This window comes from Chrysochloris asiatica, unplaced genomic scaffold, assembly GCF_000296735.1.
Source record: "Chrysochloris asiatica unplaced genomic scaffold, ChrAsi1.0 scaffold00312, whole genome shotgun sequence".
NCBI lineage: Eukaryota > Metazoa > Chordata > Mammalia > Afrosoricida > Chrysochloridae > Chrysochloris > Chrysochloris asiatica.
The window spans coordinates 1395507-1407757 of NW_006408830.1; positions in this window are offsets into that span (position 1 = coordinate 1395507).

The window sequence follows — 12251 nt, forward strand, 5'->3', positions numbered from 1 at the left end:
TATTATTCAATTCAATAATGAATAGTTCCACTGCTATTCATATGCTTTTCAGTGACTAAATACTGAGAAGTCGTCCGTCTCTCCTTCTTCCTAGTCTATCTTTTTCTGGAAGCTCAGCTGAACCTGTCCACCATGGTTGACCCTGCTGGTATTTAAAATACTGGTGGCATAGCTTCCAGAATCACAGCAACTCACAAGTCACCACAGTACGACAAACTGACAGATGAATGGTGGTGCTCAACGTCACACATCAAAGAATTTCAGAGATGGGTCTCAAACTTAAACTCGTAACTGTTTTAATTTCTGTCAAATATTAAAAAGTATTTTTTTATTCTCATTTTCTTGAATTCTATCTTCTGTAGTATATATTTCTACTAATAATTATACTTTAAAACCAGAATACCCTTCTGAGGGCGAAAATAGTCATGTCATTGAAATCACGTTCTGTTGCACAAAGCAAGGTACACCTGCAGCCTGAACCACAGAGCTGACAGTCATTTTCACCATTGTCCAGTAAACTGAGAGACGGAAGCCACTTGCTGCTCAGGTCTACCATAAGCTCATCCTCTCTTTCTTTAATATCTCTTTCAATGCTGGCATTTCCTCTCAGGTTATAAACATGCTCTAACTTCTGAATCTTAAAAACAAAATCCCAGACCCTTCCTAATTCCTTCTTTTTGCTCTTTCTCTGCCCACTTCCAATTAACAGTCTCAAAATTGAGGCTCCTCCCTTGGTGGTGGTGGCGGTGTGCCATGAAGTCGGTTCCAACTCATAGTGATCCTGTACAGGGTTTCCGAGGCTATAAATCTTTATGGGAGCAGAAAGCCTCCTCTTTCTCCCATGGAACAGCTGGTAGTTTCAAACTACTGACCTTGAGAGGCTCCTCCCTTAGCTTCCTTCAATATCTCATGTCTCCCTGCAACAGTGTCTATTCCAAGGAGGCGCTTAGCAAATACTGATGGAAAAATCCGTTGCTTTATGCTGCTGATTCTGCTCAGATGGTTCTCCATAAGGTTACTTCCTCATCTTCAAGACCAGCAGGCATTTGAAAGTCTCTATCTTCCTGAACCTCTTTGCACTTAATGAATGTTGCTCTTTAAAACGTATGGTGTTCCATTCCATAGATCCCTGTCGACCTGGAGATGAGAGACAGAAGAGGAAGGACTTGTTGGTCTGAAGCATGGTGAGACCTGGGACTCCTGAGCCCATCCATGGACACTGACCTAGCCAAGGAGGGCTAGCGCTGAGAGTGAAGCGTCCAGCTGATATGAAATGAGGGGAGACTCACAAGAACACCCAAACTTGCTGATAGTACCCATTTGACCTAGCCTCGATGGCTTGATGATCAGAACTCGACTAGAGGAAGATTTAAAAAAAAACCTTTTTTTTGATAAAGGAAAAAATGTAAATTGCTACAATTTGATGAACTTGGCCTATATTTATGGATATAGTAGCGCAAAATACCAAATGAGAGGGAAGGAGTCTTCACATCAAGTATCAATCCTATCCCCTCTGTATCCAGGGTTGATAGGGATGGGCAACTTAAACATTGGGTACCTAAAATGGGTCGGGGTGGGGGCTATAAAGGCACAAAGTGACTGGCTTACAAGTTTTCAAGAGGGAGTTTAGTTTCAGGGTGTGTGTGGGAAGATAGAGTCTACACTAAATAGTTTTCATCTTGTCTAGACGGGTCTGGTGAAAAGAGATGGGGATAAGACTTATGATTCAATAGTGAGTGATTGTTTTCATGACTAATTGCGACTGTCACTTCTGTAAAGGTAGAAGTTCTGTAACAAAAAAGGGGAGTAGTTAATCTTACAGGCCAGAAACAGAGGACTATAGGACCATCAAGAGAGAAGAGCACAAGCGGAATACAGGACCCTATCCAGAGAAGCAGTGACACAAGAGATGGAGGCAGAGATGGGACATGGATAGAGGGAGCAGCTGAGGACCCTAGACTCAAGGAAAGAGAGGGACTGAGTACTGGCAGCCAGGAGGCAGGTTCGCAGAATATGTCCTTTGGTAGTTTAAATTATTATACATTCCTGAGTGTTTTTGTGTATATCCAAAAGCAACGACAACAACAACAACAGAGGGAACAGAAGCAAATACTGTTGAATGATGACGCATGGAGGAGATTGTAATCATTGCAATGAAACAATAACTGTAAAACCAATGTTCTCCCATGTAAACTATCACTCAATTCACAATAAAAACTTTAAAAAAGTATGGTGTTCCTGACCAACTGATCTGAAAAAAGATCATATTAGAAGGTCCTGGATAGAGTGGGAGAAAATGTGGACCAAAACTCAAAATCATGAAAGAGCAGGCTTGCTGGTCAGATAGAAACTGGTGGAACCCCAAGACTATAGCCCTTGTTCACCCTTCAGTTCTGGAACTGAACTCACCCCCATTGCTCAAATTTCAGTGAAACAATAGATGGGTTTAGGGGTGACAACACCACTAGTGAGGTACTCACACCATATGATGGTCAGCGATTCGAGATCAAAAGGGCAGCGTTATCTAAGAACACAATTCAGAAGGGTTGAGAAAGGAGGAGGAATGGAATCAGGAAGCACAGGGAGGAAGTGGAGAGGTAATAGTACACTGAGAGGGCTGCCATCATCGAGGTGGAAGGAAGTGTATGATTTGTCCAATGTCAACCTGATGATCTGCTATGTAAAACGTCACTCAATTCACCATCAAACGTTTACAAACAAACAACTTAGGGTATTCCACTGGGCTTCTGTGGTTCTATTCTTTGTCATCATTTTCTGTCACTTTTGTGTTGTCGTGGGGTCGCTCTCACTTCCATTCTACTCCTTTAATGTTGTTTCTCCGATTTTAACTCTTCCCCATTCTGCTTATTCTAGAACTCCCACTGTGGTCCCTGAACCAGCAACCTCAACATCAGCATCACCTGAGAACTTGTTAGAAATGCAATATCTTTCTTGGGATCTACTTATGGTGTTGAAGAAGAATATTGAAAGTGCCATGGCTGCCAAAGAACCAACAGATCTGTGTTGGAAGAAGTGCAGCCAGAGTGCTCCTTAGAGGCCAGGATGGCCAAACTTCGTCTCTCATACTTCAGACATATTATCAGGAGGGACCAGTCGCTGAAGAAGGATATCATGTTTGGTAAGGTGGAGGGTCAGAGAAAAAGAGGAAGACCCCTAGTGAGATGGATTGGCCAAGTGGCAGCATCAATGGGCTCAAGCGTGGCAACAATTGTGAAGTCGACCCAGAATCAGGCAGTGTTTCATTCTGTTGTGAATAGGGTCGCTATGAGTCAGTACTGACTCGATGGCACCTAACAACAACAACAACTTACTGAATCAAAGAAGCCCTAGTGGTGTGATGGGGTAAGCATCATGGCTCTTCACCACAAGGTTGATGGTTTGAGCCCAGCAAGTCTCCCACAGGAGAACGATGAGGCAAATTTGCTTCTGTAAAGATTTACAGCATTGGAAACCTTCTGAAGCAGTTTGACTCTATCATCTATGAGTCGGAACTGAGCCAAAGGCAGTGGGTACCTATGGCATGTTTGTCATACTGTGGTGACTTGCATGTTGCTGCGGTGTGGAAGATCTGTCTCTGGCATTTAGAAACCAGCAGAGCCACCCAAAGCAGGAGGGTTTCAGCGGAACTTCCGGACTGACCAAAAACATGGTTTGGCAATCTACAATTAAAAATTAGCCAATGGAAACCTTTTGACTCACAACAGAATGTCATCCCACTTGAGTCCATCGGGAGGGACCACTCACTGGAGAGAGACATCGTGTTGACGAAGTGGAGGGCTAGTGTGGGAGGAGGGGCAGACCCTTGGTGAGATGGAGTGACAACTCAGGACCCAGTCATGCCACTGACTGTGAGAATGACACAGAACCGGGAACTGTCTCATTCTGTTGTCCATAATAAGGTCACTATGAGTTACAGTCCACCCCAAAGCAGCTGTGTATCCGTCTACCTATGGAATCAGAGTCTGCAAAATAGAACACCCATCTATGATTTAAAATCAAGCAAGCAGCAAAATAGGAATAGAAGAGAACTTTCAGAACTTGATAAAGTATCCAGTAAATTATACTATAGCTTATGGAACATCTTCTGGCAAATGTCAGATTTAATGGTGGGACATTAGAAACAGTCACTGTTATTACCACTAACAACCATCACGGTATAGGTGGTGGTTATGTGATAACGACCTTGTTTTATAGGGTTTCTGAGACTATAAATCTTTATGGGAACAAAAAGTCTCATCTTTCTCCTATGGAGCATCTGGTGGATTTGAACTGCTGACCTTGTGGTTAGGAGTCCAATGCATAACCCACTATGCCACCAGGGCACTTTCACTGGAGGTCCCAGTTAATACTGTAAAACAAGGGGGCAAACAACTACCAACAAACAAATGGCTGGAGAAGATGAAATGACATTATCATTATTTGCAGGTGGTTTGACCATCTGCTGAAAAACACTACATTAGTAGAATGAATCAAGAGAATTCAGCAAATAAGCCAATGAAAGACCAACATTTCTAAATTAATAGCTTTCCTATATACCAGCAATATTCATTAAAAACATCATTCCTCTGACAATAACAACAACAAGGCTTCTTGAATAAACTTATGTGCCAACTCTTTATAGAGAAATGATACAACTTTGCCAAGAACATCAAAGCAGACTTCATTAAATCGACAAATAGGCTGCGTTTCTGGATGGAGGACCCCAGGACTGTAAGAATTTCTCTTTTCACCGGGAAGCGTAATAACAGCCAAGATTATTTGGGGGGTGATGAAAAGAGGGGAGCTTGTTCTGTCTGATACTATCCACCATCATCAAGGAGCTCTGGTAGCGTAGTGGTTATGAATTGGGCTGCGAACCACAAGGTCAGCAGTTCAAAACTACCAGCTGTTCTGCGGGACTGTTCCGTGGGAGAAAGATGAGACTTCCTGCTCCTGTAAAGATTTACAGCCTCAGAAACCCTGCACAGGGTCGCTATGAGTCGGAACTGACTCCACGGCACATAACAACAACAACAATTGTCATCAAGTTGACTCCCACTCATAGAGACCCTGTGTAGGGTTTCTGAAACTGGCGATCTTTTGGGGAACAGACAGTCCCAGCTTTCTCCTGTGGAGACACTGGTAGGTTTACACGGCTGACCTTGTGGTTAGCAGTCCAGTGTTTATTCTACAGCACCATCCAGACTCCTTGTCTGACTTTTCCCCTGTCTCTATAGTTTGGACTCAGAGTCTTGGTGTGATCTGTGGGAGAAGAGAAGCACTGACCCACAAAGTTGCTTTGAACCCCAAAGTGGCGGTTCAAACCCACCAGCCCCTCCTTGGAAACACTATACAGTATCGTTACGAGTCAGAACTGATTTGAATACTTTTTTTTTTTTTTTTTCCTCTTCTTTTTACTTCTGGTTGAGCTCTGATCATCCAGTCACTGAAGCCAGGATAAGTGGATATTATCTCTACCTGTAGTTTTGATGCTGATGTTGTTGTGATGGTCAGGTGCTGCCAAGGCTGTTCTGACTCTTGGTGAGCCTACACACAACAGTATGGAACACTGTCCAATTCTGCCCCAGCCTCACAATTGTCATGTTTGAGGCCAGTGTTGCAGCCACAGTGATTAGCTTTGATATGCCCTCCCAATCATACTGAAGGAAAGAAAAATCTCAGATGCCCAGGACTCTGTCATTTGCCTGATGGAATTCCTGTTCTGTTTCAGTCATCTATAACCATGTTTGCACCGATGCCATTGTTTAGATTACTACAAGTATATAATATGTCTGATACATACTGTTTGATTCCAACTATATCACATTCTGACACAGGCAAAACTACAGAGACCATACAAAGATCAGTGCTTGCCAGGGGTCCCGGGGAGGGAAGAGGAATAATAGGTAAAGCACAGGGATTTTTTTTAAGGCAATAAAAGGATTCTGTGTGGTACTTTCAAGGTGGAGACACAGCATTATTCATTTATCAAAACCCATAGAAATGTACAAGACCAAGAGTGAACCCTAATGTAATCTATGGCCTTTAATAACAATGTGTCAATACTGGTTCAGCATTTGTAGTTTAGGTATTACACTAATGCAAGATGCCAATAGCAGGAGAAATTGCAGAGGCAGAAAGAGAGAGGACCTGGGAACTCTATGCTTGCTACACAATTTTTCTGAAAACCTATAATTGCTTTAAAAAATAAAGACGATTCTATTAAAAACAAAAAATAAATAGTCTATTAACATTTAAAATACGTAAATAAGTAACTGGGCAGCCATCCATATGAAAACAAATTAAAATACATACTTCATACCACACACAACAAAGCCCAGATGGATTCAGAAAACAGTGCTAAAACAAAACTTAAACATATCTGAGGAAAATATATATCTTTGTAAATGTCTTGATGACTTTCCTAGGCAGGATTTTTGGCTCTAGACAACAAAATATCAACTCTGGTCAACTGAGGCAGACATGGAAGTCTTTTGTGGGCGGGAGACCCAATAACTTTGTAAGTGGGTGATGGGAAGGCTATAGAAATAGCTGCAAAAGATGGCAAAACACCTAAAGTTCACCTAGACTATAACACAAAAGAGAAGAACCATCAAGGAAAAGACTGAGAAATTAGACTGTATCTGTAGGTAGGCTAAGCACTGGACTGCTAACTGCGAGGTCAGCAGTTCAAGCCCACATATACAGAGTCAATATGAGTTGGAACTGAGTTGCTGGCACTTAGCAACCATCACCACAAATGCATAAAGAAGTCCTAGAAAACAGTTATGAAAAGAATTTGTGGCAACCACTTTGGAAGACCATCTGGAAGCTCCAACTGCGCCTACTCTGTTCCAGAAAGGTCCACCTCTTGGCATCCACCTGGAGAAACATTCACACTTCATTCTAAGGAGGTATGACTAAAGAGTAGCTGGTGCCTCCTTGTCTGTTATAATTCTGAGAACTTGGAATCAACTTAAACATTCATCAAGAGTAGAAGGAAAAATGGAACATAGAATCACTGGTCAAAAGGATGTGACATCACAGAGGACTAGAGCGGAGAGTGAAACATCCAGCTGATATGAAGTGAGGAGAGGCACAAGAATACCCATACTTGCAGACAGTACCCACTTGACCTGGCTTTGATGGCTGAATGATCAAAATTTGACTAGAAGAAAAAGAAGAGGGGGAAAAAGAAACAAACAATTTGATGAACTCTACCTGTACATATGGACATAGCAGCTCAAAAAAAGGAACAAATCTTAACAGCAAGGACCATTCCCACCCCCTCAGTACACAGGGCTGACAGGGATGGGCAACATAGACATTGGCAACCCAAAATGGGGGAGGTGGGGTATAAAGGCAAGAAGTGACTGGCTTACAAGCTTTCAAGATGGGGCAGGGGAAGGTAGAATCTCCACTGAATGGTTTCCAATCTGTTGGGACCAGGCTGGCAAAAGGAAATGGGGATAAGACTCTTGTGGTACAATAGTGAATAATTGCCATCAGGTCTGACTGTGAGGCTAGGAAATATAGAGGTAGATGTGTGTTGACAAAAGGAGGAGAGTGATTGATTTTGCAGCCTAGGAGCGGTGGTCCCTGGGACCATCAAGTGAGAAGAATGGAGAGCAGGACCCTACCCAGAGAGGCAGTGATGCCAGGGATGGAGACAGAGAAGATGACCTGGAGAGATGAAGTGGCTGGGGACACTGGACTCGGGGAGGGAGAGGGGCTGTGTGCTGACGGCCAGGGTGGGAGGGGGGCTGGCCTATGTGGTGTACCCTTTGGGGTTATACGATGATACATGGAGGGGATTGTAATCACTGCAATGAAATGGAATACAATAGGATGAGTGTAAAGCTGATGTTCTCCCATGTAAACTTCACAATAAAAACTTAAATTAAAAAAAAAGGATGTAACATCATAGATAAATCTCAAAGTCTTACTGAAAGGGGGAAAAAGCAAGCCATAGAATAACATATGCAAATATGTCATTTCTATAAAGAAACACACAAGACTGCATTTTTTTTTTTTTAAGATTTGGAGGAAGATAGAGAGATGGTAAGATTTCAGCTTTATCTGAAATGTTCTTTTTAAAGATAATACTTTTATCCATTTTAAATTCAAAGAGAAACGAGCATGTCCCACAAGGCCTTGCATGCAGGATCTGGCCCCAGCTTCCTATTTGCTCAGCCTTGACTCACATCACATCCCTCTTCTCACAGAACTTCAGCCAGACTCACTTCCCAAGTACCACAAGACTTTTCCAGAACCTTGGGAATTCCTCTGTCAGGAATCTTGCCCTTCCTCTCACTACTTACTTTGGATCTCAGTCTCAAGGTCACTTCCTTAAGAAACCTTTCTTGAACTCACCTTCTTTCAGTAAAGAAGTAGATGGGTATATAGGAGGAACAATAACACTAGCTCAGATATGCTATGAATGATGGATCCTCAATCATTCAAGATCAAAGGGACAGTATGTACCTAAGGGCAATGGCGAGAAGAGATGGGAAGGTGGGTGACATAGGGAGGAAGCTGGTTGATTGTTGCAATCATTAAGATGAAACAAGGTGTGCTTTTTGTTCCATGTAAAACTGATGATCTGATCTGTAAACCTTCACTCAATTCACAATAAAAAAATAAAGAAAGAAAAGAAACCCTTCTTAAGACCTCTGGCCCAGTTCAAGCTCCCATTAGTGATCACATATGATGCCTATGATAGTTCATTCTTGCTCCAGGGGAGAGCAAAAGCATCACATTTGTCCTTCATTGTGGCTGGTCAGCCCACCCCATGCCTCCATAGAGTGAACAGCACCCAGGAATGATTGGTTGGAAACTTTAAGACCAAGACGCTCCTAAAGCCCTTGGGACACCAAATTCATCAAACAGCAATCTGAGCTCTTTGTCACTTCCTTTCAAAGGTTCTCTGCTGTTGGCTGTTCCAGGGATTTCTTGGTTCTCCACTTTTCTTAAACAACCAATTTCTTACCCTGTAGATTCTTCTCCGGCCCATTCCCCCAACCACCTGCATAATCTAAACCATCATCATCTCTCCGCTGGACCACTGCAGAGCCAAACCAAACCCCATGTTCATTGAGTTGATTCTGACCCTAGAGACTCATAGCGACCCTATAGGACAAGGCAGAACTGCCTGAGGTTGTATATCTTTATGGTAGCGGACTGCATCCTTCTCCCACAGAGTAACTGGTAAGCTTGAAATGCCCATTTTTCTGTGAGCAGCCTGATGCTTAACCCACAGCACCACCAGAGCTCCTTAGACTACTCCTAGGGTTGTTTATCTATCTACCTTTCCCTGGTCCACTATTGTCCCTGAACAAATCATTCCCACCTAATGCCCAGAGCCACTGCCTTTAAAATGTGATGGAACCCTGTCACCCAGTGCATCTGCCTGCCACCCAGCTGTCTGTAGCTATTTTTGTTGTTTTGTGTGTGCAAACAGATTTACGGCTTGGGAAAGATTATGACTCTGACGTTGGAGAGCAGTGGTACATCAGAGGTCTGCGTCCCTGGGCTGTGTCTGTCCTACAACACAGTGTGTGAGCCTCATTCCTGAGCACAGCACCTCTGCTGACCATGCCCTGTCCCCATGCCTATGCCAGAAAGGCAGAGGGGATGGGTGTTTACTGGGACCTGGGGGCAACCAGGCCCGTTCCTGGAACAACCAGAGCTCAGGCACAAGCTGCTGGTGGTGACTTATGGCCTTCAGTACTGGCGCTCTCTAGAAGTCCAGGAGGAGCTGAGGGAGCTGGTCCACATCCACAAGGGGCAGCTCCTCAGCCTGGGCCTGCCGGACCTCTCGATGACAAAGATTCTCAGCATCTTAGCCGTGCTCTGCAGGGCATCTGTGCTGTGTTCTTGTCCCTGAAGTGTAGGTAGGTACAGCTCCTTGCTCACCAGCTCCTTCCCGGAACACAGCGCCTCTCGCTCATCACTGCTTCTGTACCTGTAGTTATTGCTTGAATGTCTGGCTTACCTGTGAGGACCCCACTCTCCTGGTGTGTCCTGGACTGTGGGATTCCTGGGGCACAGGCCTCTCAGGGCTCAAACTGGGAAAGTCTTAGATAGACTTCCCTCCCTGCTGGGCTGTTAATTCCCATGAGAGGGGGGGATCAAGTCAATCTGATGCATGGCTACAACCTAGCAGAGCAAGAAAAAGAAAAGTTGGGGTGTGGTGGTAGGTGGGGGAGGGTTGTTGTTTTGGGTGTTAACAAGTAAATTAAGTCCAGTGATGGATGGTGGGGTACTAAGCTTTGGGGGTCCAGCAGCTCAGACAGGTAAGGCTGTGTTGCCGATAAGGTACTGATTGATAAGGTACTGATTGCTGTTACGTGCAGCTTTACTGCCAGGGCTCTAAGCTTCTGAAAGGGAACACCACCTTCACGTAACTAATGACCTGCAAACCCCCTCTACTCTCTCTTAGATCACTGCTTCCAGAACTTTCACTGTGCTCCACAGTGACGTCATAAAACCAAGCCCACTGCACCATCCCGTTGATTCTGACTCCTCGCTGCTTTATAGGACAGGGTAGCACTGTTCGGTAGGGATTCCGAAGCTGTACACCCTCTCATCTTTTCCCATCACTCCGAGGAGCAGCTGATGGGTTTGAACTGCTGACATTCGGTGAGGCAGCTGAGCGAGGGATCTTCATGGGCTCCACATGCTGTCGCTAATGTCCCTTCTCTGAAGTGGAGCAGCAGGTCTGAAAACGGCTGGTTTGGTGTCAGGTTCCAATCATTCAATGTGAACCCCCACCCCCACCCCATTTAAAGGCTGTATGACCTTGGGCTGGTCATTTCTGAGCCTCTGCTTCTCTGTTTACCAAAACCCCCACAAAAACAAAAACAAAACAGTAGCTCATAGTGCTATTTGGAGAGCCAAATGATACGTGCAGATGTACTTTGGAGCCGTTGCTGGTAAGTGCTGTTGAGTCGATACAGATCCATAGCGATTCTGTAATAGGGTTTCTGGGAGCAGCTGGTAAGCTTGAACTGCCAACCTTGCAGATCAAACCGACTTTGCAGTCCAGCACATTAAACCACAGCGCTGCCCCAGGACTTTGGAGATCCCACCACCTGTAAGATGCAGGCATTGATTGATTATCTTGCTCCCTAGAAACCTTAGGACAAAGGGCCAGGGAACTCCTGGAGGCAAGGAGTTCTGGGAGCTCTGGAACTGAGGGAAGGTGTGGAAATGGGAGTTGACCCTGAGCTTACAGAGGAATCAGTGTTTCCTTTCTAAGAGACCACAAATTCCCCAAGACTTGGGACCCTGTTTTGTCCATCTATTTGTCTACCCCCAGCATGGAGAAAAATAAACTTCCACACAAGCTGTTCCGAGTGGAGCAGTTACGGAACTCCTTGTTCAGAATCATTCCCAAGAGGTTCCATCTCTCAGGAACTCCTCGGTCCTTGTTCCAAGCAGCTAAAATAAAAGTCTTCAGTAGTCATTACTGTGGCACACACGCACACAAAGATCTTTATCTGGACAGCTTTGGGCCAAATTGGAAAGGGATGTCCAGCCCTGAGATTTAATCTGTGGGGTGCAGATGACATTCATCTTACAGCTTCCAAAAGGTCACAGCCATGGGAACTAATGGGGTCGACTGATTGAACAGTAATGGAAAGCTAATCACATCTGTTCAATCCTTCAGGACTTTTGTGGTGGTGGTGTGCCATCGAGTTGGTTTCGACTCATATTATTAGCAGCCCTATGCTAGGGTTTCCAAGGCTGTAAATCTTTACGGGAGCAGAAAGCCTCATCTTTCTCCCAAGGAGTGGCTGGTGGATTATCAGGTCCTGCTGACTGAAAAAATGAAAGACGTAAAATGAACCTTCAAGGCCCTAGGAGGGGTGACAAGGAGTTAGGTCATTGCCTTCCTGAGACAACGTTGAGTCCTGTGTGGGAGAGATCTGCCCTACATAGCAGGCTGCAGACCAGAGATAACAAACTGGCTGTAAACACTAGCCCGAAATCAGACACTCAGGGCCTTTCAGGAGAAAAATGCTTTTTGTTCCACAGGTTTGAGGTCTCCAGCTGAGAGCCAGGTGGTAGACACTAGTTAGTTTGCTCTTTATTTTCATTGGAAAGTTACAGGGTTACTTCTCAACAAAATGACTGTTCAGGACAGGGGTATCCAGTGGAGACTATGTCCATCCCTGGGGTCCACACCTCCACAGAGGCCTCAGTCTTGGAGGCCTCACTGGATTCCCTTCCCAAGTCTCCAGGAACCC